This window comes from Choloepus didactylus, chromosome 6 (genome assembly GCF_015220235.1).
Source record: "Choloepus didactylus isolate mChoDid1 chromosome 6, mChoDid1.pri, whole genome shotgun sequence".
NCBI classification, from domain to species: Eukaryota; Metazoa; Chordata; class Mammalia; order Pilosa; family Megalonychidae; genus Choloepus; species Choloepus didactylus.
In genome coordinates this window covers 79,281,085-79,307,140 of record NC_051312.1, presented here as the reverse complement: position 1 = coordinate 79,307,140, position 26,056 = coordinate 79,281,085, and the positions used below count along the sequence as shown (strand labels likewise).

The 26,056-nt window shown below is 39.6% G+C and overlaps 1 pseudogene; it reads left to right on the top strand.

The window, feature by feature from the left end:
• Window positions 1-222: 222 nt before the first annotated feature.
• LOC119537032 lies at window positions 223-26,056 on the top strand (annotated as a pseudogene).

The following is a 26,056-nucleotide window of genomic DNA, read 5'->3' as shown; positions in this document are numbered from 1 at the left end:
GAAGTAGTATCATTCCTGCTCAAATTCTTGCCAAAACATTGAAGAAAAAGGAACACTATCTAACTCATTCTGTGAAGCCAGCATCACCCTAATACCATAGCTGGATAAAGACAGTACAAGAAAGGAACTACAGACCAATCTCCCTAATGAATATAGGTGCAAAAATTCTCAATGAAATACTTGCAAATCAAATCCAATGGCACATTAAAAGAATTATACACCATGACCAAGTAAGTTTTATCCCAAGTCTGCAAGGGTGGTTCAACACAGGGAAATCAATTAATGTAACAAAACACATTAACAATTGAAAAGGGAAAATCACTGATTGCCTCGATTGATGCTGAAAAGGCATTCAGCAAAATTCAGCATCCTTTCTTAATAAAAACACTTTGAAAAGTAGGAGTAAAGGAAACTTCTTCAACATGATAAAGGGCATATATGAGAAGCCCACAGCCAACATCATACTCAGTGGTGAGAAACTGCAAGCTTTCCCTTTAAGATCTGGAACAAGACAAGGATGCCCACTGTTACCATTGTTACTCATCATTTTGCTAGAAATTCTAGCTAGAACAATCAGGCAAGGAAGAAATCAAATGTGTCTAAATTAATACAAAAGAATTAAAACTCTTACTGTTTACAGATGACATGATCCTTTATTTGGAAAATTCAGAAAAAAAACTATGGCAAAGCTACTTGAGTTAATAAATTCAGTAAGAGGCAGGATACAAGATCAACTTGCCAAAATGAGTAGTTTCTATACACTAGTAATGAGCTATCCAAGGAAGTGATAAAGAAAAAATTTCCATTCACAATATGGGTTTGTATACCACAGTGAACCTTGTAGTGGACATTGTTTATGATTAACGCTACAAATAAAAATGTTCTTTTATGAACTAGTACAAATGTATGACACTTGTACAAAGAATTAATAATACAGTGGTATAAGGGAAAAATACGTACTGCAAACTATGGACTACAGTTACGAGTAATATCTTAATATTCTTTCAACAGTAACAAATGTACCACACCAATTCCAGGGGTCAATAATAGAGGAGGATAGGAGGTATGGGGTGTTTGGGGTTTTCTTTGTTTTAGGTCTCTTTGTTATTTTTCTTTTTGAAGTAAAGAAAATGGTCTGAAATTGATTGTGATGATGATTATACAACTAGGTAAAAACAAACAAGCAAACAAACAAACAAAAAAAAATCCCCCCGGAAGTCAATAATATATTAAGGTGACTAAAGGCAGATCAGATATTTTGGTTGGGGCTGTTAGGGCAAATTATTTAAACTCCATTATAAAAGTGGACATAAACCTGTTTCAATTTTTAAAAATTATTTGTCAGTGTTCAGAGCCATACCATAAAAAATTAAACATGAAGATAAAAATAATGCTCAATTGTTAGAGAAACACACACAAAATTTGGAGTAGGTATGTTAATTTCAGATGAAGTAGAAATCAAGCAAGAAAAAGTTGGGCTAGGATTGTGTTACGAGAAACTCCAGAGAAAATAGGATACAATGAAAGGTGATTGTTCTAACTATGATAATTCTTTTTCAGTTTTGATAAGGTTTCTCTGATTGTTCTAACCATGATAATTCTTTTCCAGTTTTGATAAGGTTTCCCCACAACCTAAATCATGGGAAGCCCAGAAATTTCCTTTCTTAATTTATTAGTATGCAGTAGGATTTTAATATGAGACTTTTCTAATTCACACTTAAATCTGCTGAATGCTCCAGTTTTCGATTTAGTGTCACAGATTCAATTTTAAGCTAAAATTCCAGCTTTGTAATATCAAAAAGCTTCTTCATTTGTATTTTAGAAAAACATTTAAAATATAATAGTTTCAATCATAAGGAAGATGTTTCTTCCAGGACCAAAAATGCAATCCTGAGTTTGTCAGTGTTACACATACACTAACAAATTTGTTTACATCATTATACACTCCAAAGAACTTTCATATATGTTATTTACCAAAACATAAAGTTAACCAATTACAGTATCAAGAAGAATAACCTGAGAGATAAAACAAGGTCTTGAAACTTTGTACTTATCATTACTTTCTCTCATTAAATTTCCCTAGAAGGAAACATTGAATAAGACTGTTTTTCTTAAACAATGGATTCAATTTCTGATTTATACTATGCTACATTGGTTTAAGCTTAGATTGTTAGCTGGGCATTTGGCAATAGTGTTGAACCTGTATGGGATTTGAAACTGAAATGTAAACCTAATGTCATTTCTAAATGATTTAAAAAACAGGATGAAAAAAAAAAAAAAAAAAAAAAAGAGGAGCATACAGAATATTTAGTTCCATTGAGTAAATATCTCTCATTTGCAAAATACCTTTATCAGATCAGATACAAGTCATGCCTGTAGATTTTCTGTTCAAATTTCACGGGTTCCTATGCTTCCCTTAGTTTCTTTACTTCATTCTGTTGTATAGACAAATGGTTAAAATACAATAGAGCGAGGGACATATGCTTAGATATAAAACCCAACGTCTTTTTCTCCACAAGACAGTCTTGCTCTATACGTCTGTAAGTTTAAGACATGGAATTGAGCATTGTCCCGAATTGTCAAGATAGACTTAAAAATGAAGTTGCAAAAGTGAGTAACTGTTTAAAGCACAGAAAGGTGTGGGCTGAGTGGATAGGTAGACATCATTGTTAAGTGTGAATAATCACAGTCTCTTGGGAAAGTTCTTAACTTTTTATTGGACTGAGCCTGGAGAAAAATTAATGTTCTATATTCCAAATATCTAAAGGGGACATTTCAGAAAATGAGAGACATTCTGTTGATATTGAAATCAAGCTAATCTCTAGAGGATGAGTAAAAATAAGCATGTATACATCTCCACTGATAAATACATAAATATGTAGATGTATGTATGAATGAATGTATGTGTGTATGTATACATTCCTTATCTGTATGTGTGTAGATCAATAGATAAATGCCAGAAACAAGAAATTTTAATATAAACCAATGAGTTCACTGCTACAGGACTCTGCTCCTTTCCCAATGAGGTTTTTCAAATGCTGAGGGACCCAAGTTAAATATACTTAAATTGTGTGATGATTTATTCACACAATCATTCATTAAATTACTCTTTATTGATATATTTATTTCTTCCTCTATTTAAATGACATTTAGTAATGTGAGTACTTTTAATTTATCAATACAAGAGTATTCCCTCAGGTAATGCTTTTAATAGAATTGGAATCAAACAATATCACTAACCAAATACTGTTGTTTATATAATTAAAAATATGCAACTAGTATAGTATCATATATTAAGTGTTCTTCAAAGGAGGACTTTTTAAGACTACATAACACTTCATTAAAGGAATGAATAGACTATTTTTCTTTAATTCTATCCTTTGATATTGATTTTATTTTTATTTACGAAAATGTTATAACAAATATTCACGAATCATATATGGCACCTAGATCTTATTTCCTCAAGACAAAGTCTTAGCAATGTAAGAGGGTTCCAATTCTACCATGCCAAGTGCGGGTTTATTTTTAGAAAGTCTATGTCAATTTTATTGGAGAAATTGACATATATATATATATTTATCATTGCATTGGAATATGCAATCCTTAATAACTAAATATATTGAATTTTTATTTTTTATTTATTGTTTTATTGCACTAAGTTCTGAAATTTTTAATTTATTTCTTCTTTATACATGTTTTTGAGGTTTCCTTTTTGATTAATACAATTTCTTTGAGATTGTAAATTCAAAATGTTTGTTTTATAAGTGCTAGATAAGAAAACATGTTCTCTTATTGGGAAATAAAGTACAGATTGTTTTTCTTTTATTTTCAAGTTTTATCTGTCTTTCAACATTTTGCATTACACAAATCCCCAAAACCATTAAGTACTGCTTTTGAAATTGTGCCTTCTTCTAATCTTGAGATTAAGAATTCCTCTTTTTAAGACTGTTGCTGTTCAACCACTAGAAGTATTACAGACTATCAAATTACTCCTAAGTACTGTTTGGTGACATTCCATATATTCAGTCCACAGATTGATGAAGAAATATAGTTTATTTAAGGAGTTTTGAGTCCAATAAATGTGAATTCAAATTTCACTTCTACTACTCATTATCACTGGTTCTTGGGCAACCCTCCAAGCCTTTATTTGTAAAATTAAGATAATAGCTTTCTCAAATAATTGTTATGAAAATTTTTAAAGATATAAAATTATACGGCATCAAGTACAGGACCAAACAACCATTTTTGGTACCCCAATTAAGGTTACTGTTGTACTTTAAAATTTCCAAAAGTGTTTTCATACATAACTAATTATTAACATTTATGTAAAATGTGTTGTATATTTTCTTTTTATTTCTGTTCCCTTCTCCCTTCCCACTATTATTGGTTTACAAACAAAACTCAATTCCTTCCTTCTTGTAGTTTAATGATTTTTCACATATAATTCATTAAGCATTATTTTGCTGGGGAAATCAGGACACACTCAGAGACCATTCCCCACCCCTTTCTTTGTGTGCTGATGTTTCAATACTGTTTCAGGCAGAAAGAGAGAAGTCAGGTCGCATGGAATGGCCTGCCCTTACTTTGAACCCAAAGACAGGAGCAAGTTGTCCCAGAAGCTTATCAGAGAGGAACTCTGCACAAAAGTTACTTGATATGTGCTTTTTGCTCAATGGCAGCCCCCCTCCCCCTTAACACCCTCTCTTGGGCAATGTCAGCATTTCTCTCTCCAAGGCAAAGTGAGGTGAGGAGCTGCCATCCACTGACCTTGACCTACATTGTTGACGTCCCTGAAACACTGGCCATGATGGGATCTCTTTCCTGCTCTTTTGGACCCTTGGCTGTATATGAAAGTGTTAATCTGCCGAAAATTTCTATTGTGCCTGAGCCTGTGTTCCCATGATCCACGGTATAGCAAATCATTCCACATACTTACTCTAATTCTTTTGCATTATTAAAATCAGTAATATATTGTCCACTTGTCATTAAAAATATGTTTTACGTATCTATGCATGTATAATTTCTTTTAAATTTTATTGAAGTAGATCTCTCAAATGTGAGTCCTCACCAGATGCACTCTGAGCCAAATAGAGACACAGAGACCTTAGGGAAAGAAGAAAGAGTTTTAATGCAAAGTAAGCCAGCAGAGGTCAGGAGACAGTCTCAAATCTGCCTCCCTGAGCTAGAAAAGCATGGGTTTTTACTAAAATCAAAAGGAGGTGGAGACAAGGATGTTAGGGATATTAGCATACGCTGATTGGCTAGTAAATATCTAGTAACCTGGCTAGTAAATAGCAGGTTAACTATTGCCATTGGTTGTTTAAACATTCAAATTAGGGACTGCAAACTAATTACTACTGCTAATTGGTCCTCTGTTGTGATGAGTGAGGCCCCTGACATTGCTAGAACTGGTTTTGTAGGGAGGGGCCTTCTGTTTCTTTTTGGGTCCCATATCTCTTTTCTCTGTTGTTCCTGCTCACTTTGATTCCATAAGCAGGGTATGTTATGTTCTGGGGTCAAATTAAGTTCAGGGTCCTTCTTTTAGTTCACACACATCAAAATGGTTTGTGCTCGTGTTAGATAAGAGGAGCTCTGAGGCTTTTTCTGGGCATACTGGGAATGGGAGGGGCTTTTCTAGTGTTCTTGAAAATCTTGGTTAGTACCTAAATTACCTGTCGGTTTCAATCCCTTTCATCTATGCATATGCACTTATTGTAACTTTTTGCCGCATATGATTGAAACTCTCCTATTTTTGAGTACTTGTTTGGAATCATCTTTCAGTGAACTGGAGTAAATCTGTATGCTGTGGAATGTTTCTAATTTCCAACAAAGATAGATGCATAGAAAATCTTCTGAGAATTTGGAAAACAGAGCATATAAAACATTTCTGTTACTATGGCATGTACATAAAAACTTGGCTGGAAGTAGGTTGGCTGAATTGAGGTGTTTTTTTCTCAAAATTCTCTGGATATACAACATTGTTTTCTGCTATTGTTTCACAAAAATTCAAGTCTAACTCAATTCCACTCATTCTTTCATGGAAGTAGTTTGCTGTTTTTCTGTTTCAAGATTTTTTCAATATTTTATTGGAAAAATTCTATAAGAATATATTTAAATGTATTTTAGATGAATGCCTGCTTTGTTAATTGTATCTAAAATAACATGTGCCCTGAATATAGGTATGTGGTTGAAAGAAAACAAATGGATGGTGCATTTTTAATTATTGTATATGTTACATTATCTAAAACAGGGATTCACAACTGTTGTCAGCAGGCTAAATCTAGCCTGTTGCCTGTTTTTAAAGGACATGCAACTGGAAATCATATACATGTATTCCACTATTCCTGAATTAATTGTATTCATTACTAAACTTGCCCTTAGCCAGATATTGAAAGTTCTCACAATCTCTCTAACAGTGTCAAACAATAGGGGAAGTGGGATAGTTAAATGGGAAAGAGAAAACTGACTTAAGGGACTTCATTTAAACTACCTTAGAACTTTTTCAAATTAAAAACAAAAACAAAAACAAAACACAAAACAACCCCCAAAAAACTACCATGTGAATTTCTAAGGCCCCTCCAAGAATTCTGGAATTTTTTCCTGCAAGAGAGGGTCTTGAAGCTTAAGCTTTATTGGCTGCAAAGTTATTCTGAATCTGGACCAGGTTGAAGAATGCCAGCCCATGGTGACACACTGAGCTCCATAGCTAACTTCATTACTAATACCAACACCCAGCAAAAACTGAATCACTTCTGCAAGTACTAATTCCAGCTTCTTGAGAGAAAGAAATTCATTGGTGCACTTGGAATCAAGAGTCTGCATCCATTTCCATTAACTATTGCTTGGTGTTCGGTTTGCTAGAGATGCCATTATGCAAAATACCAGAAATGGATTGGCTTTTATAAAGAGGATTTATTAGGTTACAAAAATATAGTTTTAAGGCCATAAAAGTGTTCAAACCAAGGCCTCAACAAGAGGTACCTTCACTGAAGAAAAGGCTGATGGTGTCCAGAACACCTCTGTCAGCTGGGAAGGCACATGGCTGGTGTCTTCTCATCCTTTGCTCCTGGGTTCTGGTTTCAAAACACCTTTCTCCAAAATATCTCTGGGCTCTTGTCTCTCTTAGCTTCTCTCAGCTCTTTGCTTGGTTCTCCTGGGGCATTTCTCTCTAAGCATCTGGAATCCTCTTTTAGCTTCTCTGGGCAAATCCTGGACTTCATCTCTCAATTTAGCATCTCCAAATGTCCTACTGCCTGCATTTCCCAGTGTCTCCAAGCATCTGGGTCTCTGTTTTCTCTTAGCTTCCCCTGGGGCAAACCCTGGATTAGATATCTTAGCTTCTCTCCAAAATGTCTCTTTGCTTCTCTGTGCTTGTCTCTGTGAGCTCTCTTAAAGTACTCCTGTGAACTAATCACTGGATGGGTAGGGTCACGTCTCCATGGAAATAATTTAATCCAAGTTCTAACCCGCAGTTGGGTGAGTCACATCTCCATGGAAACACTCAATCAAAGGTTCCACTCTATTCAATAGGCTATTTAGTGCACAAACTGCACTAAAGAACATGGCTTTTGTGGGGGACATAAGAGATTCAAACCAACACACTTGGGTTAAGTATGTCAAACTCAGTCACAGGGCTCACACATAGATAAGATCAGCAAATCTCTGAGATAAAAGGGAGAATGTCCTGGGAAGTCTCAAAATACTGACTACTACAAAGGTTACTACTGTGACGGACCTCTGAGTCTTTATAGGGCTTATCTTCAAGTCTCTGGAAGGCCTGTGTGTGAGCAAGGCCTACAACATTCTTCTTCCTTACCTGAGTTGCTGGACATATTACCATAATTATAGTGGGCCAGGACAATGTGTTATGGGATGCCTGAATAGTCCAGATGTCTTTTCATTGTTATAAGAGAGGAGAGAGTTAGTTAATACAGTGCTGAGGAATGGCTATAAATGTTTACTATTGTCCATGCCAAGTGAAGGCAAATTCTTTGTGGCCCTCCTTTATGATAGATATGAGAAAAAAAATTCACTATATCAAGTTTGCATACTCTATACCTGAGGCCATGCTAACACCTAGAACAACAGCCGCAATTGGGAATACTATTCTGTTAGTTTATTCTCATCCTCAAGGATCAGTATCATTTTTGTAGGCACCAGACTCATGAAGAAAACTGAAGATGGAGGCAATCAACTTTGAATACTTTTTGTCCTTAAGGATGTCATTAATCTCTGATCTTACCACCCACCCACACCAGTGTGATGTTGTATTTGGCCAGTGAGACAGGGGAGGGTAATATCAGAGGCTTCCATTTGGTTTTCTCCTCTAAAAGAACATTAACCCCAAAAGTCATAGAACCAATGTGTAGATTTTGCCAATTACCATATGGGCCTATTCTAATTATACATTTGGAAGCTGAGTAAATTATCTCCATGTAGATTCATAGATCCATGGACCTTACTTTAAGTCAAGAGCTGGGCCATAACTTCTATATTACCATATTCCCATATGCTTTATTCCTAAAGGGAGGTTGAGTTGATGTTTTGGTTTCCTGGGTATAAATGTCAACCCAGACACTGTGTGCAACTGTCCTCAAATGTCCCGGCCCGCGAGACGTTCAACGGAGGCTCCGAGTCCTGTGAGGGAGGAATGGTATGGGACAAGAGACACAAGAAATGACAGCAAGACAGGTTTCTGATCAAGCTGCAAAATTTTATTGAAGAGGCAGGGCATATATACTCTAAGGGTGGAGGGAGTGGCTAGTAAGGATGGGTGGCGATCTAGGATTGGCTGCTGCTGTTGCTAGGGTGGAAGGCAAATGTAGGGGGATTGGCGGTTGCTGTTGCTGGGGGTCTGGGATTGGTGGTAGCTGTTGCTGGGGTGGATGGCCAATGGGTGGCTACTGTTTAGGCGCGAACTAGCTACTGCTTGGGCGGGAACTACTGTTACTTCCTAGAAGAAGGCTAATTATAGCTTAGGCTGTTCTTGCATCAGCCCTGGCGGCCATGTTGCATGTTACCGGTATCGCTGAAGGTGAATATTATATATGCTACCTTAATTGTCCCCAACATCTCCTCCCTTTGTTTTTCAAAAGGATGGAGGAAGAATGCTGATTGAGCATTCCTTTGGCATTAACCTGCTGGGGGAAATAGAGGCCTCATTCCCCAAGTTGTTTGTGGCTCTGTTTTTCTGGGGAGGGGGATTAGTGCAGAGCAAACCCCTATGGAAATGAGGCATACTTCTCAAGGAGCTCAAAAATGGCCATTGATTGTTTTGGCCCTCCTTTGCAGTGCTTTGCCTTGCACCCAGCGGTACCAATCATAGCATAAGCTAGAAGCATACTTTTGAGTTATATGCTGCTCCCGTAGGAGGGGGATTCTTACCCGTCAGAGTGGGTAGCATTCAAGTAGTCTAGATTCACGCCTTGGTCAGCGAGGTGGAGCCGGTGGTAATGCACTTGAATAGGCCTGCCAAGGGCAGAATTAAGTTGATCCTTAACTAGCTGTATTATTCTTTTTATGGCCCAAGGAGCAAAAGATATGATAAGGATTATGGTTATTAAGGGGCCTAATATAGGGAGGAGGTAAGGGAGGATTCCATTGAACCCCCAGGAGGGACCTCCTTGGGCCTCCCGTTCATGCTTGTGGTCTGCAATTCCTTCTCTAAGCTTGGTCATGGAATCTCTAACTATTCCAGAATAATCAGTGTAAAAGCAACATTCCTCGCCTAATGCAGCACAAAGCCCTCCCTGTTTAAGGAAAAGTAGGTCTAAGCCTCTTCTATTTTGGAGAACAACCTCTGATAGAGATGTAAGGGATTTTTCAAGATGGGTGATAGAGGTTTCAATACAGGCTAAGCCTTCGTCTACTGCAGCTCTGAGGTTAGAGAGGCCCTGTTGTTGGAGGGTAAGCGAGGCGATTCCGGTGCCTAGGCCAGCAAAACCTAAAAGAGAAGCAATGGTAACAGCAGTAATAATTTCTCGTTTTTCTCTGTGCGCAGTTGGGAGCTGTGCATTCCAATAGTGATAGAGGTCCTCCTTAGGACGGTAAAGGATATGGGGCAACACAGTCACCAAGACGCACGTTTCTTTTGTTTCAGTGAGGGCTCTTGCTGGTACGCAAGGAGTAAGCCCCGTGGAAGAGCACAGCCATTTTGCCCCTGTTGGGGGAATATAGAATTTACCCTGCAATGGAAAGGATGACTGTGCACAGACCTTTTTTAAGGAGGGGGAAATGTTACCAATACAATGCCCAGAGTGAATAACGGATTGCATGGTGAGGCCGATTTTTGTTGTATTCCAAGGACATTGGGGAGGATTGTCTTCGTCAGAAATATTAAATGAGGTATTAAGGGCTACAGCATCATAAAAAGGGGGATTGACAGAGAAACATAGCCAACAACTTCGAGTAAGGTTAGGCTGGGAGGAGTTTAGGGAGAGAAAGGTGGCTTGGAGTATTGACCAAAGTGAGTTATAGATTGGCTCTATGAAAGAGCTTGAGGGTGACAATGTTGGGTTGGTAGTGGAGGAATAACTGGCAGTTTTGCGAGGAGGAGATGTTGGGGACGGGGGAGCTAGCACTACATTTGGCCCAACGGCGAATGGCTTTTGTTATACTGCTTCTTTTTTTATTTGGATAAGGCTTCCCGGGTCGACCCCGTCTCTATAGATTCTGAAGCCCCAGGTTCAACTGGTTAACCAGGAAGGATCAGTGGGGAGTTGCACGGTAAGATTAAGGTGAGTGCAGTTACCTGTAGGTGGAAGGTGGGAACTATCGTCCGTGCTGAAATAAACGGGCTCATCACGGGGTTTGCAGTTCCAGGGGGCCCAGAGTAGGGTAAGATAGTGATCAACGCTAGACGGCTTCCAACCAGTAGCTAGTGTTTCGCAGCCCCAATAGGCACAATAATATTGACTGGGGGCATTGCAATACAGTTTTCTGGGGTTGGAGGCTGGGCACATATAATATTGGTGTTCATTACTGCCAACGGGGGGGTTGGGAAATAGATTAGAGGCGTTGACGAGAAAAGAAAGTTGCCCTGCGGTGGTATTGGTTTGCACAATTTTGGAATCTTTCCACCGTGTTAGGGTCCATTTCCAAGGTTGGTGGGGGTTACCTTTGCGATCGAAAATGCCATGCGATACACAAGGTAGGAGGAGATATAAAGCGGCAATTTTGAATGGTAGTAGGTTTAACAAGGCCATACTAATAGGGGTTATAGGTTTTTTTGGTTAAGGAAAGCAAGCTAGCAGAGTGATGCACCCTACAACGCACAAGTATGTTATAGCAAGCAGGAGGCGTTCTAACGGGCTCCAATGTTTTGGGGCAACAGCTGCCAATCCAGCTGCAAACAGCAAGGCCAGAGAGCCAATTAGTAAGAGCCAATAGTTCATGTGGCCTCAGTGATGGGGCAAACCTGTAAGTTGGGCTTCTCTCGGTTGCCGGCTGCACGTAGGTTGGACGTATTCTGGGCAGGCTACAGCAAGGTTGGCGACGTGCTGGAAGAGAAAAAGAAAAATTTTTTCTCAGGGAGGGGTTTATTCCCTGGAAAGGTTATTGTTAAAGGGAAGAGGGGATTTTGGGGCTTGTTTTGATAGTGGAGGATTAACATGTCTTATTAGTCTTTCTGGAAGCCAGCGAGGGCCTTCCTTTTGTTGGTCATATATGCAGGCAGAGCCTCATCCCCAAATGATAACGGGGTCAGGCCCATTCCATTCTGACGTTAAGGGGTCATGCCACATAACAGTGGCTTGCTGCATCTGTGCTTTGGGATGCCAATGTCTGTCAGCTGCAGATTGTCCTTCATTATCCAGAGTTAGGAAGTTAAGAACAAAAAGAGCATGATGTTAAAAGGTCTCGGGGGCATTGTTTTGTGAGATTGAGGGTGCTGTCAGCTAGATGGCACAGGGCATTTTTTAGGGTGCGATGTGCTCGTTCTACTACTCCTTGCCCCTGGGGGTTATATGGTATTCCTGTAGTATGCTTGATTTGTAATTGTTGACAGAAGGTTTGAAAATTTTTGCCAGTGTATCCAGGTCCATTGTCTGCTTTGATGATTTTAGGTTGGCCTAAAATAGCGAAGCAATGTAGTAAATGAGAGATAACATGTTTTGAAGCTTCTCCTGTTTGCAAACTAGCTTGAATGAATCCACTATATGTGTCAACACAGACATGGATATATTTAAGTCGCCCAAAACCAGCAAAATGGGTGACATCCATTTGCCAGATTTCATTTGGGATGAGTCCTTTTGGATTGACTCCCAAATGAGGGACTGGCAGTTGGGTTACACAGTTTTTGCAGGCTTTAACAATGCCCCTTGCTTGTTCCCTTGTAATATTGAATTTTAAGCAGAGGGTGTTTGCATTTAAGTGGTGTTGAGCATGGGCTTGGGAAGCTAAGGTTAGAGAATCGCGGAGATTGGGGCATATTAACTGAGCGGCAGCGTCTGCTATCGCATTGCCTTTTGCTAGAGGACCTGGTAGATTTTGGTGGGCACGGAGGTGCCCCACGAAAAAGGGGTGCTGTCATTTGAGAATTAGCTTTTGTAGTTGTGAGAATAAGGGGACTGCATTGGAGGAAGGTTTGATAAATGGAGTTGTTTCTAATAGTGGTACAGACTGAGCTATGTATGCGCTATCAGTGTATAAATTAAAAGGTTGGTTTTGAAGGTGGGAGAAAACCTGCAGGACTGCATAGAGCTCGACGAGTTGAGCTGAAGTATAGGGAGAGTGCATGGAAAATGCTTGGCCTTGGATGATGTATGCTGCGGTTCCATTTGCTGAGCCATCAGTAAAGACTAAGGTAGCAGAGTCTATTGGTTTTGTTTTAGTAACTTTTGGGAAGGTGAATTGATGGATTTTAGCGAACTGGATTAATGGATCACTGGGGTAATGGTTATCAATATTGCCTAGAAACGAAGAGCATGCAATAGCCCACTCGTCGTCGGTTTGGGAGAGCCAATGGATTTGATCTTGAGTGTACGGGACGAGAAGGGAATCGGGGTCCTTTCCAAACAATTGGCAACTAGTTTGTCGGACTTTAATTATGAGGGCAGCTATAAGAGAAATGTATGGTGAGAGCACTTTTGATGGAGTAGCGGGGAGGTGAACCCAGAGCAATGGGTGGCCTCGCCCATTTGGCTGTTTTAAATTGGATTGCCAGAAAACCCTTGTAGGTGTGTGAGTTGTAGCAAGAATTATAAAGATTAAAGGTTGGTGGTAATTTATTTGATAGCAAGTTTGACTTTGGATAGCTTGATTTATGATGGTAAGCGCTTGCATTGCCTCTGGAGTTACGCTTCGGGGAGAGGAGGGGTTTGCGTCTCCCTTTAAGATATTATTGAGTGGCAGGAGAGTTTCAGTGGGCAGTTTTAGGTAGGGGTGAAGCCATTGAATATCCCCTAAAAGTTTTTGGAAGTCATTTAGCGTTAATAGATGGGAGGTTCGCAATTGAATACGGGGTGTTAAAACTTGCTGGTGCCAAAGCTCGAACCCTAGATAGGAAAAGGGGTCTGAAGTTTGTACCTTGTCAGGGGCTATTTGAAGACCTCTTGCTGTTAAATTTTTAAGGAGGTTTTGAAAACAAGAATGTAGTTTGGACATGTCTTAACCTGCTAATAGGATATCATCCATGTAATGGAGAATGTAGATTTGTGGCCATAGTTGTCTGACAGGGTTAACGGCGTCAGCAACAAATTTTTGGCATAAAGTCGGACTGTTGGCCATGCCTTGTGGCAAGACTTTCCATTGAAATCGGGGCATAGGGCCTTGAAAATTAACTTGAGGAACACTAAAGGCAAAATATTGTCTATCTTCCGGGTGAAGGGGTATGGAGAAAAAACAACCTTTTAAATCTATAACTATTTTGTGAAAATTAATAGGGATAGCAACTGGTGAAGGGAGGCCAGGTTGCAGTGCTCCCGTAGGTACCATAGCTTTGTTTACGGCTCGCAAATCTTGCAACAGTCTCCATTTGCCTGATTTCTTTTTTATAACAAAAATAGGAGTGTTCCAAGGGGACTGAGTAGGTTTAATATGTCCGGCATTAAGTTGTTCCTGTACTAACTTTATAGCCGCTAGGGTCTTTTCTTGAGTTAGAGGCCATTGATCAACCCACACTGGTTCTATGGATTTCCAGGAAATTTTTTCAGCATGGGGTACAGGGATGTCAATGGCCATTAGGGTAAATTTTGTAGGTGCCCAAGTCCTGTTCTAGCTGTATTAGGTGTTATAGAGATGGGCAGTTTTATCCCTTGATTAGTTTTGCCTAGGCCTTTGCCAGGGAGAAAATTCATTTTGAGCATTTGAGCAGTAACTGTATTACTAGGGCTGCACATAAAAACTTTCATTTGATTTAGAATATCTCTACCCCAGAGATTAATGGGGAGATGGGGGATAATATATGGTATAACGGTGCCAGTGTTTCCTTCCTCATCCTCCCATTTCAGGGCTTGTGAACTTTGTAGAGGATTTGTGGCTTTGCCTATTCCTTGTAAGTGGGTGGCAGCAGCCGTGAGAGGCCAGGATTTAGGCCAGTGATTTGAGGATATAATTGTGGCGTCAGCCCCTGTGTCTAAAATTCCTTCAAATGGTTTACCATTTAATTTTAATCGTAAAGTGGGCCGATTATGGGATATTGGTTGTGCCCAAAAAATGTCGGAGGATCCAGGGGCCTCTGTAGGGCGCTGGAGTTTTTTGAAGTTTGAGTTGATGTGCTGAATGGGGAGTATTATAAGTTGTGCTATTCGAGTGCCAAGAGGAATAGAGACAATGTTGCTTGAAGTGGCTGCGATTATTTGTATTTCACCTTTAAAGTCATTATCTAGCACACCCGGGATGATTTGGACTCCACGCAGGGTGACATTAGCTCTCCCTAGAATGAGACCAAAGGTATTAGGGGGTAAAGGTCCATAGACTCCTGTTGGTATGAGGAGAGGACTGGTTTCTGGGGTTAATATTGATTCGGAGGTGGTACAGAGGTCCATTCCTGCACTTCCTGCTGTTGCTCTCCATAAGTCTGAGATATGGCAGCGTGGTTTATGATTGGGAGCACAGGTACTGCAACTGGGGATGGCTGAACAAACCGTACTGCCCCTGGGTTCGTTCTGGTTGGGGCCTGGGGCCGGCCCCATTGGGAGTTTCCCTGGGGCTTGGGATTAAGGGGTTGGCCATTTATGTCTGCTTGAGAATGGCATTCAGACGCCCAATGGAACCCTTTTTTACAGCGGGGACAAATAGAGGGCGGCAATGGGGGTTTGTTGTTAGTAATGGGTAAAGAGGAACTGGTTCATGGCACGGGGCAATTTTTTGAAAAATGGCCAGGTTGCTTACAGTTATAGCATGTTGGAGGCTTTGCTTGTGCCGTAAAATTTTTATGCTGCGCTGCAAAATTTTGAAGGGCGGCGCCAATGGCTATTCCAAGAGTTTGAGTGGGCCCGATGCCAGAACAGAGCTTTATGTAATTATTAAGATTGGTATTACGAAAGGGGCGGATTGCTGCTTGGCAGGCAGCGTTGGCATTTTCATAGGCCAGGTGTTTAATAAAGTCACTTTCATTTTCGCTAGCCCCGAATAGACGTTCAGCCATGTTTTGTAGGCGGCTGAGAAAGTCGCTATACGGTTCATCGGGCCCCTGTCTTACTTTAGTGAGAGAGGCAGTGGCGGCGCCCTTTTGCGGAAGTTTTTTCCATGCTCTAAGCGCGGCCGTTTGTATTTGCGCTAGGAAACCTGGGGGGAATTGAGCTTGCTTATTATTCTGATGGTAGGGGCTTTGACCTAAAAATTTTCTTAATGTCCAAGTTTTAGAAGTGGTTTTACGGGCATTACGTGTGGCATACCTTTTACAGTGCTCTTCATAATCTGATTTCCATAATAGGAAATCGCCGCCGGACAGGGCAGCTCTGGCTAATTGGGACCAATCGTTAGGGGTGAGTTCTTTTATACTGAGGCTTTCAAATAGGGTGAGCATGAAGGGGGCGGTAGCGCCATAATCATTCACTGCCTTTTTTAATTTTTCTAAATATTTTAAACTGAGTTTTTTATATTTAGCTGTTGGGGTAGTACTAGCTTCCTCTTGCTCCTCTGCATCAGAACCGGGGGGGTTTGATTGTTTTTCTTCCTCTCTTTCGCTACTAGAATCGCCATTTTTAGAGCTGGCGATGCCATTTTTGGAGCCGGCGGCGCCATTTTGAGAATCCGCGGCACCATTTTGAGGGTCTTGGGTCTGACTACGCGTAACCGGAAAGGCATAGGCGCGGCGAGTGCAATGGGGACGCGATGAGCGGGCATTTTCTGGAAGCGCAAGGACTGCAATGCTTTGAGTTGCTGACCGGAGGTCGGCGAGCAAATTGGCGGCTCACAGCCGCTCCTTTTTAAAGGTTTCTCTAAAATTATCGGCGTATAGCCGGAGATTTTCTGTGGCTTCTTCTAAAGCGTGGAACTGAGGTAAGGACATGACTGGACAAAAATGAGAATATGATTTGGGAAAATCGGGTGCGTAAGGGGGTGGCCGAAACGGAGGAAGGGAGTTGTTCTCCAAAGAGGGAGAGATTTTAGCCTCCGATGCCTCCAAAGAGGGAGAAATTTCAGCCTCTGGTTCGATTTTGTGCTGATCGGGCAATAGACTAGCTTGACTGGTTGGGGTATTTGGCCTATCCCTGTTGGAATTTTCGTTTAAGGGATATTCAGGCATGTTAATAATTACTGAGCTGCATGCTGAAGCGGGGCGAGAGTGCTCTCTTAAAGCTTCCTCTCCTATTTTACAGAGATTTTGAATGTCTGGAGCTGAGGAATGAACTTTTAGAATTTCATTAATTAGGTTCCAATAAGAAAAGGCAGTAACCGGGACCTTTTCAGGACCGAAGGTCTGGAAGTAATCTTTTAAACAGTCTCCGACTCTTAGCCAGCATTGGTGGTCTATAGTACCCTCTTGAGGGAACCAAGGGCAGGTTTTTAACAGAAAATCAAAAAAATGTGTGAGATCTTTTTTCTTAACTCGAGTTCCTCGTGCCTTGAGTGATTGTTTGACCTGACTAACATATAATTCGTGTTGGGAAGTTACTTGTCCCATGTTAGGGATGGGGGCTTACCTTTTGTTGGCTTCTTTTCTTCTTTCTGTTTCTTCCTTTCACTGGCACTGATTGACTGCTGAACGGATCTGTCTTGTGACCGAGTTTATTCGCGGTGATCCCTGGTGTGGTTTTCTTTCTTTCTTTGACTGCTGAACAGATCTGTCTCGTGACCGAGTTTATTCGCGGCGATCCCGGGTGCGGTGAGTGTGAGGTACCTCTCTCCTTGAGTGCAGCGTTCCGTCTCTCACAGAACTCAGGGCCCCACGTTGGGTGCCAGTTTGTCCCAGCCCGCGGGACGTTCAACGGAGGCTCCGAGTCCTGTGAGGGAGGAATGGTATGGGACAAGAGACACGAGAAATGACAGCAAGACATGTTTCTGATCAAGCTGCAAAATTTTATTGAAGAGGCAGGGCATATATACTCTAAGGGTGGAGGGAGTGGCTAGTAAGGACAGGTGGCGATCTATGATTGGCTGCTGCTGTTGCTAGGGTGGAAGGCAAATGTAGGGGGATTGGCGGTTGCTGTTGCTGGGGGTCTGGGATTGGTGGTAGCTGTTGCTGGGGTGGATGGCCAATGGGCGGCTACTGTTTAGGCGTGAACTAGCTACTGCTTGGGCGGGAACTACTGTTACTTCCTTGAAGAAGGCTAATTATAGCTTAGGCTGTTCTTGCATCAGCCCTGGCGGCGATGTTGCATGTTACCGGTATCGCTGAAGGTGAATATTATATATGCTACCTTAATTGTCCCCAACACTCAAAATGTTTGGCCATTCCACTCTCCCACCCCCTATGCCCAGTAAATCACCAAAGGATCCTTTGGAAGACTGGGGAAATCATTGCAAAATTTGCTGTGATGTTTCTGCATCCTTCCTCTTGGGGACTCATATGTTCTTTCAGTAGATGGGTTCTGATTCTGAAAATTGGCTCAGGTAAAAAAACTGGTGAAGGGAATATAATTTGGGGGTGGGGGAGGGGATGGGTGGGTAGACAGCTGTCCTTAACCTCCTGATTATCCATTCTTGGTTTCTTAGTTGCATGAGAAACCCCATTGTTTATTTCCTATATATTTTTTACCCTGGGGAGGCTATATTGTTTTAACATCTCCATAGTTCTTTTTTTGGTCAATTCCCTGGTCAAATCTCCTTGATCATTGTGCATCCAATTTGCCTCTGTTGTTTGAGTGTTATTACCCAGCCTTTGTTATTTTGTAAATCTCTCATCCCCATGGCTATCAAACAGCTCACATCTGTAATGGCATCTCCAACTGTCAGCTCTGGATGACTGAAGAAATCCACCACAGAGTGTCTTCTACCTTCCCATGGAGCAGTCATGTGGTATTATTTCTGGCTTTACATAACATATACAGTCAATCATACCCAATTCCATGGGCTTTGCCTCTCTTACATGTCCTGCCATTAAAATTCTGGCATTTCATAAATAGAAAGAGCTCTTGCTTCCTCCAATATTCTAAGAGCCATCATAGAAGCTTGTTTGCATCAACTTTTGGAAGACCCGCTTCTTACTTAAATACTCTCTCCTAGGAGAATGATTCCATATTGATGAACTTTTATCTAAGTATGTGTTCCATCCCCCTGTTCCAGCAGCTTCAGAATCCATTACTATAGATGACGTCTTTGGATTCAAATTGCCTGCAGGAAAGGGACAAGTTGGCTCTTCTCAGCTGAGTGCAGTCTCCTGAGGTGAACTAAGTTATAAAATGCCAATCACCAAACTAACACTTCAAGTTGAAACAACTAATTAAAGATGTTCCAATAAATATGCTAAATCAATACAAAAATAAAATCAGTGAGATCACAGAAGATATGGAAAAAGTGTTGAATAATATAAGGAAGACATTGGACAAAAATAAGGAATAGCTAGAAACGTTGAAAAAAAATGTCAGAACTTGTGGGAGTGAAAGCCACAACAAAAGTGCTGCAAAACACCATGGAGACTTACAACAGCACATTTGAAGAGGCAGAAGAAAGGATTTGTGAACTAGAGAATAGGACAACTGAAATCCTACACACAAAAGGATAAGGAAAAGAATGGAAAAATACAAGCAGGGTATAAGGGAATTGAATGGCAAACATGAAGCATATGAATATACATGTCATGGGTGTCCCAAAAGAAGAGAAGGGAATAGGGGCAGAAAGAATACTGGAGGAAATAATAACTAAAAATTTCCCATGTCTTATGAAACACATAAAATTACAGATTCAAAAAGCACAGTATACCCCAACAGAATAGATCTGAATAGACCTACTCTAAGACATGTACTAATCAGATTGTCAAATGTCAGAGACAAAGAGGATTCTGAAAGTAGCAAGAGAAAAATGATCCATCACATACAAGGGAAGTTTGTTAAGACTATGTGTGGACTTCTTAGCAGAAACAATGGAGGCAAGAAAGCAGTGGTATGATATATTTAAGATACTAAAAGAGAAAAACTTCCAACCAAGAATACTATAACTGGCAAAACTGTCCTTCAAAAATGAGGGAAGGTTTAAAATATTTTCAGACAAACAGAGACTGAGAGATTTTGTGAACAAGAGACCTGCTCTACAAGAAATACTAAAGGAATCACTACAGGCAGATAGGTATCACAAGAGAGAGAGGTTTGGAGAACAGTATAGAAATGAAGATTATCAGTAGGGGTAAAATGAGAAAGAAATAAATAAACAAATAACATAATATAGGACATAGAACATCTAAATGACAAAATGGTAGATGGTAGCATAATACTGTAAATACACCAAACAAAGCTGAGTGTGAGTAGGTTTGAAAGAGGAAGGCTAGGGGCATGTATGACACCAGAAGAAAACACAGAAGGTAAAAACTTGGAATATATAACTTAGTGAAACCTAGAGCAGACAGTGATGATGGTGATTAAATGTACAAATATAAGAACACTTTTATATGAATGAGAATAAATGAATGTGCAAGGTGTTAAAAATGGGATGGTATATGGAAAAATAAAATCAATGCAAATTAGAGTCTATAGTTAACAGTAATATTATAATAAATGCATGAAATATAACAAAGGCAATATACAAAAGCCAAATGTCAATAGGAGTGGGATATAAGGGAGCGGTATGGGATTCTTGGTGTCATTGTTGTTTCTCCTTTTTATTTTATTTTATTTTTTATTTTTTAATTTATTTTTCTTTTTTTTCCCTCTTTTTCTTTGAACAAAAAATGGACATGTCCTCTTATAGATTTTGGTGGTGAATGCATAACTTTGTGATTATCCCAGGAACCACTGTTTGTTTACTTATGATGGATTGTATGATGTATTTATAAAACTGTTTAAAAAAATAAACAGAAATATACAAGAGCTGGATAAAAGTTGGAGAGAGGGATGTACTTATTCACTGTTGGTAGGGAAGTGAATGGTGCAACCGTTCTGGAGGGCAGTGTGGGGCCAAGTATAGGATTGCCAAATGATCCTGCAAACCTGTTATCAGGTATATACTTAGAAGAACTGAAAACAGGTTCTCAAATGGATATTTGCACACTGGTGTTTATGGCGACAGTATTCATGATTTGCAACAGATGGAGGTGGCCTAGGTGGTCATCAACTGAGGGACAGAAGGGTAAACTGTGGTGTATGCATATAATGGAATATTGAGCAGCTGCAAGGAGGAATGAAGTTGTGAAGCATACAATGAGATGAATCAACCTGGAGGACAATATGTTGAGTGAAATAAGACAGAAATAAAAAGACCAGAACTAAAGCACCTGACAAATATGGACTGAATAAAATGTGCAAATTCTGAGGATTGAATTTTAGAGCATAGGTTATCAGGGGAAGCAGTCGCATCTATTCCTTAGTTGTTACAGTTATTTCTAAATTCTGAGATGTTCTTTGTGTATAACCTAGTTGGTCCCTGGAACTTCCTGTATCTGTATAACACCTGAGACTCAGAGCTAGATTTCTACAGCTATGAAAGTCAGTATTACCCCATTCATCAATTGTTTAAAAAGCTGAAAAAGAGAACAGACGTCAACTAGAGTTGTGAATGAAGCTGATCTGATTAGGACTAAGGTAAATCAGACTGAAGGATAAAGGATGATACTGATGGCATTTTAAAACTACAACTTCTGTGTGAGACCAAAGGAAAAGATGTTTATTTGGAACAAAATTTATATTTTCTGTAGCACACTTTTAATTTAACTTGTATGATCAGTTTATCTGAACACGATAATTGGATGGAATCTTGAATAGGGAATGTTAGTTTGTATGGGTTAGTGTGATGCCTTGATACTTCCCTGAGCAATTTGGACAGAAAATTAAAAAAAAGAATTTGCACAACCCCCTTGAGGGACTGAAGAAAAATGCGGAAATATCAAACTTCCCCACTTGGGGAATTCCTGATATTCTCACAAGCATTGGGGACTACCAATTTAATAGGCCAAGACTTTGATCTTGGGATTTGCCCTTATGAAACTTATTCCTGCAAAGGAGAGGCTAAGCCTACCGATAATTATGCCTAAGCATCACCCCCAGAGAACCTCTTTTGTTGCTCATATGTGGCCTCTCTCTCTAAGCCAACTCAGCATGTAAACTCACTGCCCTCCTTCACTTCATGGGACATGATTCCCAGGGGTGTAAGTCTCCCTAGCAACACGGGACATGACTCCCAGGGGTGTAAGTCTCCCTAGCAACATGGGACATGACTCCCAGGGATAAACCTGTCCCTGACATCATGGGATTGAGAAAACATTCTTTGACCAAAAGGGGGAAAAGAAATTAATCAAAATAGAGTTTCAGTGGATGAAAGATTTCAAATAGTTGAGAGGTCATTCTGGAGGTTATTCTTATGTATTATATAGATGTAGCTTTGTAGTTTTTAGTGTATTCAAATAGCTACTAAGAAATATCCAAAACTATTGAACTGCAACCCAGTAGCCTTGATTCTCAAAGATTATTGTGTAACTATATAGCTCTTCAGGTATGATTGTGTAATTGCAAAATCCTTTCAAATGACACTCCCCTTATTCAGTGTATTGACAGATGAATAAGAAAACAAAGACTAAATATAGATAAATAATAAAGGGAATAGGGATATGGATGTTTTGGGTGTCCTTTTTCATTTTAATTTTTATTCTTAGTTTTATTTTTTATTTTTTGGAAGTAATGCAAATGTTCAGTAATCGATTCTGGTGATGAATGCTCAGCTAGATGATACTCTGAACCAGTGACTGTACACTTTGGATGATTATCTGGCATGTGAATATATCTCAATAAAATTGTGTTTTTTTTTAAAAAAGAATATATTAAAAGAATTATACACCATGATGAAGCAGCATTTATCCCAGCTATTCAAGGTTGGTTCAACATCAGAAAATCAATTAACATATTATATCATATTAACAGAATGAATGAAAAAAACTACATGATCATCTCAATTATTGCATGAAGGCAATTGACACAATCTAGCACCCCTTTTGGATTAAAACACTTAGAACACTCAGAATAGAAGAAAACTTCCTTAACATGAATAAGACATATATGAAAAGCTCACATATAACTTCCTACTTACTGGTGAAAATGGAAAGCTTTCCCTCCAAGATCAGGAGTTTACCTTTTTTCTATGGATTATTTTGGAGTGTCTAGATGTATAGAAAAATGTAAGAATCAATAAGCACATTTATGAAGATCATTGAATACAAATCACTTATAAAACTCAGTGGTTTGCATACTAGTTCAATTTTTCTCCAAATATTGTTTTTAGTACCCATTTTTTGCATGACATTGTGCTGAGTTTTGAAAAAGTAGAAGCTGGGTTTGTCTCCCCAAAGGATTTAATTCTGAAATTTCAAAATTTTCAGGCCCTCAGATTTGGTGTTGGACCAGAAGGGACAATATGGCAATGTGGGTTCTAAGACAACTCCAGATTTCTCTGCCAGGGTCCTCAGGACACAGATATATCTGATTCCCAATCCTATTGTTTCATGTTATAGAAATGTAACATATGTAGTTACATTAAATTTCTACTACTCTCAGACTGTAGTAGAAATAGTAAAAACTACATTTTCCTAACTCCCTAACTTCAGAATATCTGTTTACTCACATGCAAACATCACACACACATTCACACTAATATAAAATGATGATGCTCCCACCTCCACCTGCCCCCCGGACTCAATACAGGTCTTATATCTGTCCTTTGGGGTCAAGAGCTTCACATAAATTTGACTGTGACTTAACCTGTGGATACGGTTTCACAATTTCTGCAGGAACTTGGGTTGCTTTCCGGGTGAGCAGATTTCTGAAATGGAGTTGGACTTCTCTTACTAAAGGAATAGGTGCTGATTATGATATCTGGATGGGGAGAATGAATCAGAGAGTTGTCAGATAAGGTTATTCTAAAACTTTAAAAAGCACAACGTACCCTACTATAAGACTACTTTTACATACTCGCTTCTGTGATTTTGATCAGCAATTTTACTCCATTTTCACTCTTATACATGATCTTTTAGGGGAAGTATTTTAGAGAAATTCAATCAATCCCACTGACTGTGAAACCTGAGAAAAAAGTTTCTGTGAAAAAAGGCATTTATCCTGTGGTAGGAGAAAAGAAGTGATGTCAGCCTTCTTCCACAAATTTATCCGTTTCTCATCTACTTTTCCTTTTAGGGAATTGCCTCCATTTCACATCATGGTTATGATATTTGAATTATTTTTCAATTCAAAGACCTCCAAGTTCATCTACTCTCCTATCTTCTTCTAACAAATAAAGAAATATAATTTATAAAATGCATATGTGAAGAAAGGAGAACCAATCCTACCCAACCTTAAAATTCCAGTAGACAGATTCCTGATACAGTAATTGGACCATATCCAGGTGTCGAAAAGGTAACATTAATTTCAACTTTAACACTTTGCATTAAATGATCCTATTTATCTTACCTCTAATAGACCCCTTTATAGGATCACCCCTTTATCATACTACATGTACATTTTTCCCTAAGTCAGCACACACCAGCCCAACATGCCCCACTTCTTCAGACTTGTGTATCATATTTGCATCCAGCCTTTGGTCACTAATTCATACTTATTTCCTCACTATATTGTTACTTTCACACAAAATCTTCTTCTCCTTATTACTTGTATTTTGACCTTTCTTGTTCTCCCATATTCACTTTTTCTATGGATTTTTATAAAATGTACTGAGCACCTCTTTTATTATGTGAGAAATTACCATTGAAGATTATATAGCTTGTGAAATATCTGACTCTATGGTTCTCTGAATTTCTGATATAGATAGAAAATGCTGTACAATACTCTAAATAAAAGTGATTTAATTTAATGTGACGGACAGCATTCACATTAGATTGAATTATTTGTCACTTAGCCTTAGAAAAACAGTATATTCTCACAAGTTATTGCATTTCTAATAGTTCTTCAAAATCTATTTATTGTGGTACCAATTTATATATCAAAGGACAGAAAGTGGGCTACTGAAAATATTGGGAAATGGATTATTTTTTCACATTTATGATCAATCTGTCTCATCTTAAAGCCAGCTCTTGGTACAAAGGAGCTGATTTATAATTGTCTGCATTTAAGTGGTTTTCTGCATGCCAGAATATGGAAGTATGGGTTAAAAGTAGATTGGAATAATTGTTAGTATGTACATGAGATAAGACTGATTAACTTTGAAAAGAAAGGTGAGCCCACAACTATTGAAGATTGAACATTTCAGAATAGAATACACATCTCTGACTGTGGTGATGGGCACCTAGAACACAGCAAATATCTAATTAATTCTTGGTCAACCAATTGGCCAATTAATTGCCCACTCTGGCCTGGAGAATGGACTATAGGATAAGAAACAGTACTTTCCAGACACGTCAGCTAGACTCAGTTTAAATTGAAAGAAGTGAAACATTCTTGCCATAGTTTTCAAGAGTATTGGTGCAACCTTTCTGAAGGAAAATTTTGGTAATATAAAACCTTTAAATTTAGTGTATTTGTGTCTAAACATTTTTCATATTGCTCCAGTTTGCTAGAGCTCCCATTATGCAAAATACCAGAAATGGATTGACTTTTATAAAGGAGATTTATTTGGTTACAAATTTACAGTCCTAAGGCCATAGAACTGTCCAGACTAAGGCATCAACAAGATGATACCTTCACTGAAGAATGGGTGATGGCATCGGGAACACCTCTGTCAGCTGGGAAGGCGCATGGCTGGTGTCTGCTAGTCGTCTACTCCAGGGCTATGTTTCAAAATGGCTTTCTCCAAAATATCTCTGGGCTTCTGTCTTTGCTCCCATCTCTCATCTCCTGTGCATCCTTGCTTCCTTCTCCCAGGGAATTTCTCTCTAAGCATCTGGAGTTCCTCTCTTAGCTTCTCCAGGGCAAACTCTGGGCTTCCTCTCTTAGCTTAGCACCTACAGCTGTCCCTCTGTCTGCATCGCCAAGCATCTCCCAGTGTCAGCAAGCGTCTGTGTTGGCCCTTGAGTTCTCTTAAGTAATCCAGTGAACCAATGAAGACCCACCCTGAGTTGGCAGGTCCACACCACCAAGGAAATCGTTTAATCAAAGTTGTCACCCACAGTTGAGTGGGTCACATCTCTATGGAAACATTCAATCAAAAGTTCACACCCTGGGAGTTTGGTACCCCAGGGGAGGTAAGTAGGGAGGTGTGCGGGGTCACACCACCTCCTGTCCTGTGGCTTTACCCCCTTCCTCTCCTCCTTTCCACCCCAAGTCCAGGATGCTCAGTACCAAACCTGGGAGGACCTCAGCCACGCAGCCGAGAAGCTCTACCTTGCTGACCCTATGAAGACACGTGTAGTTCTCAAATATAGGCATTCTGATGGAAATCTGTGTGTTAAAGTAACAAATGATTAAGTTTGTTTGGTGTATAGAACAGACCAAGCTCAAGATGTAAAGAAGATTGAGAATTCCACAGTCAACTAATGCGACTAATGGTAGCCAAGGAATCCCGCAGTGTTGCCCTGGAAACTGACTGA